The sequence below is a fragment of the Bidens hawaiensis genome, unplaced genomic scaffold (assembly GCF_021521415.1).
Source record: "Bidens hawaiensis isolate Kalapana, Puna unplaced genomic scaffold, B.hawaiensis_p1.1 tig00030803_1, whole genome shotgun sequence".
NCBI classification, from domain to species: domain Eukaryota; kingdom Viridiplantae; phylum Streptophyta; class Magnoliopsida; order Asterales; family Asteraceae; genus Bidens; species Bidens hawaiensis.
Window position 1 is genome coordinate 46,192 of NW_027495152.1, and position 7,263 is coordinate 53,454.

At 36.2% G+C, this 7,263-nt stretch overlaps 1 pseudogene across 1 annotated transcript; it reads right to left on the reverse strand.

The window, feature by feature from the left end:
- Nucleotides 1–186: 186 nt before the first annotated feature.
- Nucleotides 187–3,453, reverse strand: LOC143581078 (signal recognition particle subunit SRP54, chloroplastic-like; annotated as a pseudogene). Its single transcript, XR_013143772.1, has 14 exons — nucleotides 3,316–3,453; nucleotides 3,098–3,236; nucleotides 2,798–2,865; nucleotides 2,616–2,717; nucleotides 2,378–2,530; nucleotides 2,211–2,288; nucleotides 1,968–2,093; nucleotides 1,770–1,872; nucleotides 1,577–1,677; nucleotides 1,367–1,504; nucleotides 1,036–1,255; nucleotides 701–787; nucleotides 487–612; nucleotides 187–416 (listed from the first exon to the last, which is right to left on the reverse strand). The product of XR_013143772.1 is annotated as a signal recognition particle subunit SRP54, chloroplastic-like (transcript).
- Between the last annotated feature and the right edge of the window lie 3,810 nt (nucleotides 3,454–7,263).

Consider the following 7,263-nt stretch of genomic DNA (forward strand, 5'->3'; position numbering starts at 1 on the left):
TTTTGATACAAAGATTACGAGAAAAACATAAAACTAAAGCCTAACAAACTAGACGAGCTACGCGGGGTTGGGTTAAAAACTTAAAATAAACAACATTTAGATCACATGATATATGACATCATCATATCCAAGTTTCAATGTTACCATTGTGTAGAATCACAATTCACACAATAAACAACATTTAGATCAGAAAAACTTTGAATTCATTACCTACTTTACACCTCTCTCTTTTCAAGGCTATAACAACAATAATAATCTATCTACTCCCCAAATTTCATTATTCTACAACCAACTTCAAGATTTTATCACACTCAGTTCCCACCACCAAACCCTCGTGGGTTCGGCCGCCCCGCCAACCCTGCAAACTGCTTCCTCGAGTCTGTTCTTCTCTTCCTCCTGGCGGTACCCGGTGGTGCCTAAAGTTCACATAAAATAAAATCAGTTATATGCAATTATTGAATTATTATTTTTTAAATAAAAATAAACCTTTTGCTCAGCTTTCATTGCTTCTTCAAGGTTGCTAAGTGCAGGAACCGACCCGCCTTGCATTACACCCATCAAATTCTTCATCCGAACACGCATTTGAAAAAGCTGTGCAACGAGTTGACTCACCTGCATACCATATTCAGTTATTTCAAATATTAAAATTAAATCGTTACATAAAACTGAAATTTAAATTATATGGATTATTATTTCTTACTTGTTGCTCGGTTTTTCCAGATTCTTGAGCAATCCGCTTTCTCCGACCCGGGGGATTCCGCTAGCAATTCAGGCTTTTCCCTTTCCTCTGAAAATAAACCCACAAATATATTTTAGAGTAAATTACGGTTTACCCTTTTGTTTGGCTAAAATAACCAATTTAGTTCAAAAGTTCTAATTTCACTTTTTCAATCCTTGTGGTTTCATTTTCGTTTTAATTAAAGCGAGACATCTTACATTGTTACATTTTTTCTGTTAAATGTAAGGGCATTTTAGTCTTTTTACACTAAAGGATTGGTTATGTAATTTAACAAAAAAAGTTTTCAATATATAAACCTGGGGTCATGACTTCAATCATTTTTTCCATTATTTGCAAACTCTTTTCCGCTTCCCGAATTTGCGCGGGAGTGACTTTTCCCATTCCTGGAATCATTCCGAGAACACGGGACATGGAACCCATTTGTGCAACCGCACGCGTTTGCTTTAAGAAGTCATTGAAGTCAAACTTTGCACTCATGATCTTTTGCTGCAAATCTTCAGCATCTTCTTGTTTCATCTAATTTTATAATTTAATTTGATTCAAAAATATTATTATTTACGCATAAATTTCAGATAATAATAATAATAATAATAATAATAATAATAATAATAATAATAAGACACTCACAACTTCTTGTGCTTTCTCCACAAATGAAAGTACATCTCCCATACCCAAAATACGCCCTGCCATTCGGTCCGGATAAAACGGTTCAAGATCTTCCATTCTTTCTCCACGCCCCACCAGCTTTATCGGTTTTCCAGATACCTAAAATTAAATTGAATGAAAGTGAAAATGATATTCTTAGGTGAAAATAAAATAAGTGTTTTATTAATGTACCTCTTTAACACTCAAAGCGGCCCCGCCTCTTGAATCTCCGTCTAGTTTAGTTAATATTGCTCCGGTAATCCCGATTTCAAGATTGAAAGTTGTCACCAACGCTGCAAAATGTAATCAAGTTTAGTATGCTTATAAAATTAATTAAAAATGGATAACTAATAATATGGCATGATATACACAATAATAACTAAACCTGCAGCTTCTTGGCCTGTCATCGCATCGACAACAAGCAAAACTTCGGTGGGATTTAGTACCCGCTTCACTTCTTTTAATTCGTCCATCATAGTTTTGTCTATCTGGCAATTAAAGTTAAATCACAAAGTAAAGGGTGTTTAACTTAATTTAGGAGCATAATGTTTAAGTAATTAAAGGGAAATCAATGTTAAATAACCTGAAGTCGTCCTGCTGTGTCCATAATAATCACGTCTACATTCTTCTTTTTAGCCTCTTGAAGACCTTGCCTAGCTATATCTGCTGGTTTCACATCGGTTCCCGCTGTATACACGGGAACATCCACCTGTATAGATTGATTGAATAAATGTTATATATATTTCTTTAATTAATGTTTCATTAAAAAAATATGTTTTTGGAAGTGTGGTCATAGAAAATAATTAGTTGATCATGCGACTCTTACCTGTTTACCCAAAATAACAAGTTGATCAATTGCAGCTGGTCGATACACATCTCCAGCAATCAGCATGCAACTCTTTCCCTGTTGTTTATTTCACATTATAATTACACAAACGATAAGAAACTATAGTAAAGCTATATATAGACGGATGGTGTTCATATGCAGTGCACCTGCTTCTTGAGGTAATAAGCTAGCTTTGCACTAACGGTAGTCTTCCCAACACCTTGTAGACCAGCCAGTAAGATCACCGTGGGGCCGGATTTCGCGAATGTCAATTCAGAAACTTCTCCGCCCATTAACTTCACCAGTTCATCACTTACAATCTGCAAAAGTAAATTCCTTGAGAATTTGTAATGACTATACAAAAGAAGAAAGTATATTATGTCATATTATTAAGAGAAGGCATACTTTGACCAATTGCTGATCGGGTTTGACTCCTCGGATGACGCCAACACCAACAGCTTGTTCACTTACAGCTTGAACAAACCTTCTTACAACAGGAAGACTAACCTGCAAACAAGAATTACAAACTTAGATAAAGATTTTATTAAATCATAAGCATTTCAAGTAAGATAGTTTGCAGGACATACATCTGCTTCTAAAAGAGCTCTCCTAATGTCTCTCATGGGTTCCACAATATTCTCCTTGGTTAGCACCTCTGATGTACAATAATATATCAACAGCAAGAGTTAAATCAATCAATGATAATGATATGACAAAATGAGATAGATATTTGGAGGTAATAAAAAGAAAAGCAAATATAGAATCATGCCAAGTTTGATCTGAAGGATTTATGACTGGATTACTAATTGTCCTAATTAGACTATAAGTAAATAGTATAGATGTTGAAATGAAACAGAATAAAACTGAAAAAGAATGATTAACAAGACCTTGGCCCTTGAGTTTGTTCCAAGCGGATTCGAGGCCGGTGGTGAGCTGGCCGAACATTTCAGCTCTGATGATAACTCCACGCTGTTGATGTTGTTGTTTGTGTCTTCTCTGCGAGTTCACAAATCTCCATAGCTCCCTCTGCCCCCCATCCAACCCAAATGAATCAGAAACCCTAGACTACGAAATAATAATAATAATGATTGAATTAATTTGTTACCGAAGACGATGAATTGGATGAACGGAATGAGAGAGCGTGTAAGGAAGTCGAAGCAGGTGTGAAAGATGTCGGAGAATGCCACTTTCTAAATGAGAAATGGCGGGAAGAAACTGTGGAGAAGGTTGCCAAGGCCTCCATTGATGGACTGGACTGGTTTTTATTATCCACAAGGTGTAATCTAATCTACTTTCTATCCCTTCTCTTGATTGCCTGTATCCGCGGACTATCGTAATTACGGTATGTATCTACACCTTCATTTTGACACAAGTAACTTAAACAAAATGAAAAAACGTAACGCGGTCACACGGATGGATGTATGTAATATTTTTTTCAAACACACGTATTGGTTTAACTAAAAAAAACTGCCTCGTAATCCTTTTTTCTAATTAAAATTTGAAAGAGGTATTTATGATTAGTCAGAAGTTGGAACAGAGAATGGCTCCACATGTCAAGCCCTCACGCTCAGGAATGCGTTGGCGCTTCTATTTAGTGCCTTTGTTTCACCATGGTGTAATGGTGTATGGCACCTCCTATGCTGATGCGTGCAGTATCGTTAGCCACTACTCTTGGCCTAATAAGAATAAATTGCATGGTTGGGCATATGTCAAAAAGATTATGTTCGCAAGATCGTCACTTTTTTTGGTCCTTCGCATCATAGACGTATATCAAATAGTTATGTTTAGTGAGTGTTAACGGCTATTACATACTTACTTTTGAAATGGAAAAAGGGTAATAATATCCTCTTGGACATGCCCATTATATATATAACTAAAAGGCAAGTTTCTGGTATCTCATATAAATTACTGTAGCTACTATGTACAAATTGTTAAGTTATTCATACATATATTTGAAGCTATATTTCATGTGCAACCCACGTACCAATAACATAATAGAGTGAGAAAGTGGTAAGCCAAGGAGATGAGAGAGAGAGAGGGAGATTCGACAGAGAGATTCTCAAAAAGTGGTAAGCCAATTCTTTTATAGTTGTTTTTTCATCCTAAGCCATTGTTCTCGAAAAAATAAAATCCGCCATGTCTCAAAACCCAACTGCAAAGGAGTTAACAAAACGTGCACAATGTGTCATCATTTATTTATGTGGACATTCATTTTTATTGATACAACAACTTCATAAGCTTGTCAGGTAAGACTCATCTCATGCTTATAAAATAAAATATTCTTCCTAGCAATTTCCTCTATTAGTAGTGTCTATAAATCCTTGTCTTGGAATCTCACAGCTTTCATCAAATCTTCTTCTTCCAGATTATAGGGATGGCTCAGTCCGCCACAGAAATTGGCATTCCACTCGCAGAACAAGTTATCGTTGTCAGCCCACAACCTGAGTTGGGCTCCCGAATCTCATTTAACATGCGAAAAGAAATGATTTAAAAGAAAAGAATGTCTGGAAAAATAGTGTTTCATAAAAATAGTGTTTCATAGTTTTTTTAATAAGAGAAATGAAAGAAAAGTTTATGCTTATTTCTTTCATTCAAAATCCTTTCAAATAAGAGAGAATTGGAAAGGTAAAGTAATTAACATAAAGTATGTACTTTTCTTTTATTACATGTTCTCCAAATTCAGGAACAAGATAGTTAACTAAATCTCTCTTCCACAATCTTTATTTTTCACTCCTTGATGCTCTTTCCTTTACGCCCTGCTTGCGGTGCGCACATATAATGTATATATGTGTGAACCCTTGGGTGGGCAAAAGTAAAATTGCACTAATTTTGACGTTATTTTACTAATCACGTGAAAATAATGTTAAAAGTGGCGGAAGGTTAATCAGGCATCATGTGGTGGCGTTGATAGCCGAAAGACAAGGGCACATGCACCAATCAGCCGGTGTCCCGAGGATTGAGTGTTATGTGTCTTATGTCCAAGGCTTGATTCAAAACTACTATCGAGCCGGGGGTCTCACCGGAAGCAGCCTCTCTATCCCTATGGGATAGAGGTAAGGCTGTCTACATCTTACCCTCCTCAGACCCTACCATAGCATTGCTATTGGTGGGATATACTGAGTACGATGATGATGATGATGATGCTCTTTCCTTTCATTTCTTTCTCATTTATTAAACTCGGGAACACAATGGCGTGTTGCTACAATAATCCCCTGCACTCCACATCCTTTTGTGTCGCGGCTTCTTACATCGTGTCACCAGATCACCAACCCTAGTGTGTGGCGGGTTACCTTTTACTCGTTTCCCCTATTTTCAATCGAATTCCCACAATCTTGGATTTTCAGGCCATTATACAAACAAACCCAATCACATCAACATCTATCGAACATCAAACACATATTTACCATTTTACCACTAGGTTTCTCCATAGAGGGGACAAACTCGTCCCGTTAAGAGGTGGTATTCTCACCTTTTTCTGTGAAAAACGTACTTGTAGTCCCCATTTTTTTTATGAAATTGAAATTAGGAGTAATTAAGTCCCAAGGAATTTGAAAATGTAATGACTTTGGATGCCAAGGAGATGAGAGAGAGAGAGAGATTCCGAGAGCCACCTTCATCCAACCCCAATCGACACCTCTGAATTGGTCCAGGTGTCCACTGTTAATCGATGAGAGAAAAAGAGATCGATGTTTTGCAGGCAGTGTTTTGAAACCCGGACCGAACCGGCCAACACCGGTCCGATTCAGGGTATTTAGCCGTTTTCTAAAATCCCGGCCGGTTCTTGCGGTTTCCGGTCAGCCCGGACCCGGTGAACCGGTAAATGTATAAAATCTAACATTTTCAGGCGGCCGTATAACATCCGACGACTCTGAAAATAAGTGGGATTGCGAATAGAAAAGGTTATAGGTGTGCGAAGGAGACGGAGATGAAGATGGGGGACGATTCAGTCAAAAACTTACCTGAGGTGTAAGATGAGATGAAGTTAGGGTGATATAATTAGAGGGGATGAAGAAGAAGAAGAAGAAGAAGAAGAAGAAGAGATGATAGCCTGTAGGTATATCTCAATTTTATTTATTATTTATAATTTAAATAAATTAGAGTTTCTAGTCAACGTAACTTAACATCCTATTTTTAATTTATTATATATTTAATACTATTAATTGTATTAGTTTTGTTTTATATATATATATAGATAGATATATTAGTTTCATTTGAAAACTTAAAAAAAGTTAAGAACTTTTAGGAACTCTTAAAAACCAAATATTTTTTTAACTTTTTTTATATATTAACATTATTTAAGACTTGCTTTATCATATTTATAAAAAAAAATTATTATATATATAAATCACAAGTCATACATGTGTAAAATTTACATATGTATAAAAAAACATAGATATACGTAAAAAACTAATTTTCATAATTGTAACCGTAAATATAGATGTCAAAATTGATAAAACTACACTTAAATAACATTAATCATATATATATATATATATATGTATATTATGACGATATCCGGGTCAAACACCGGTCCGTCCTCCCGGGTCGGTTCGACCTTTGACCCGGTAAGGCGTCCGGGTCGATGTCCGGACCGGGTCTGAAAACATTGCTTGCAGGTCCATAAAGAAACTATACCATCTCCAAGTAAGCCCTAAATTTTGATTTGTCATTTACTGTACTAGCCTTAATTTGAATTAAACAAATTATTAACTGTTTACGCATCTGGGTAACGATTTATGCATCTAATATTCATTTGTTTGTTGTGGATTTGAAGTTTGATTAGAGCAAACGTTACCTAGAGATCACGTTGAGTTGTTATGAGCTGAATTTTAACGATGTTAATTGTGCAATTTAATATAAGAATTGTAGCTTCGTTACAGCGTTGGTTCTGAGTAAAGGCCGGTAACTTATTGGTGAGGCACAGACAAACCACTTAGAATGCATAAGATAGAATCCAAGGGAGCTCTGGTTTCTCAATCAGAGGCTCAAGCCGAGACTTCCCGCCAAATGCTCATTGACAATTCATATTATATATGCTTCCCCAGGTGTGTGT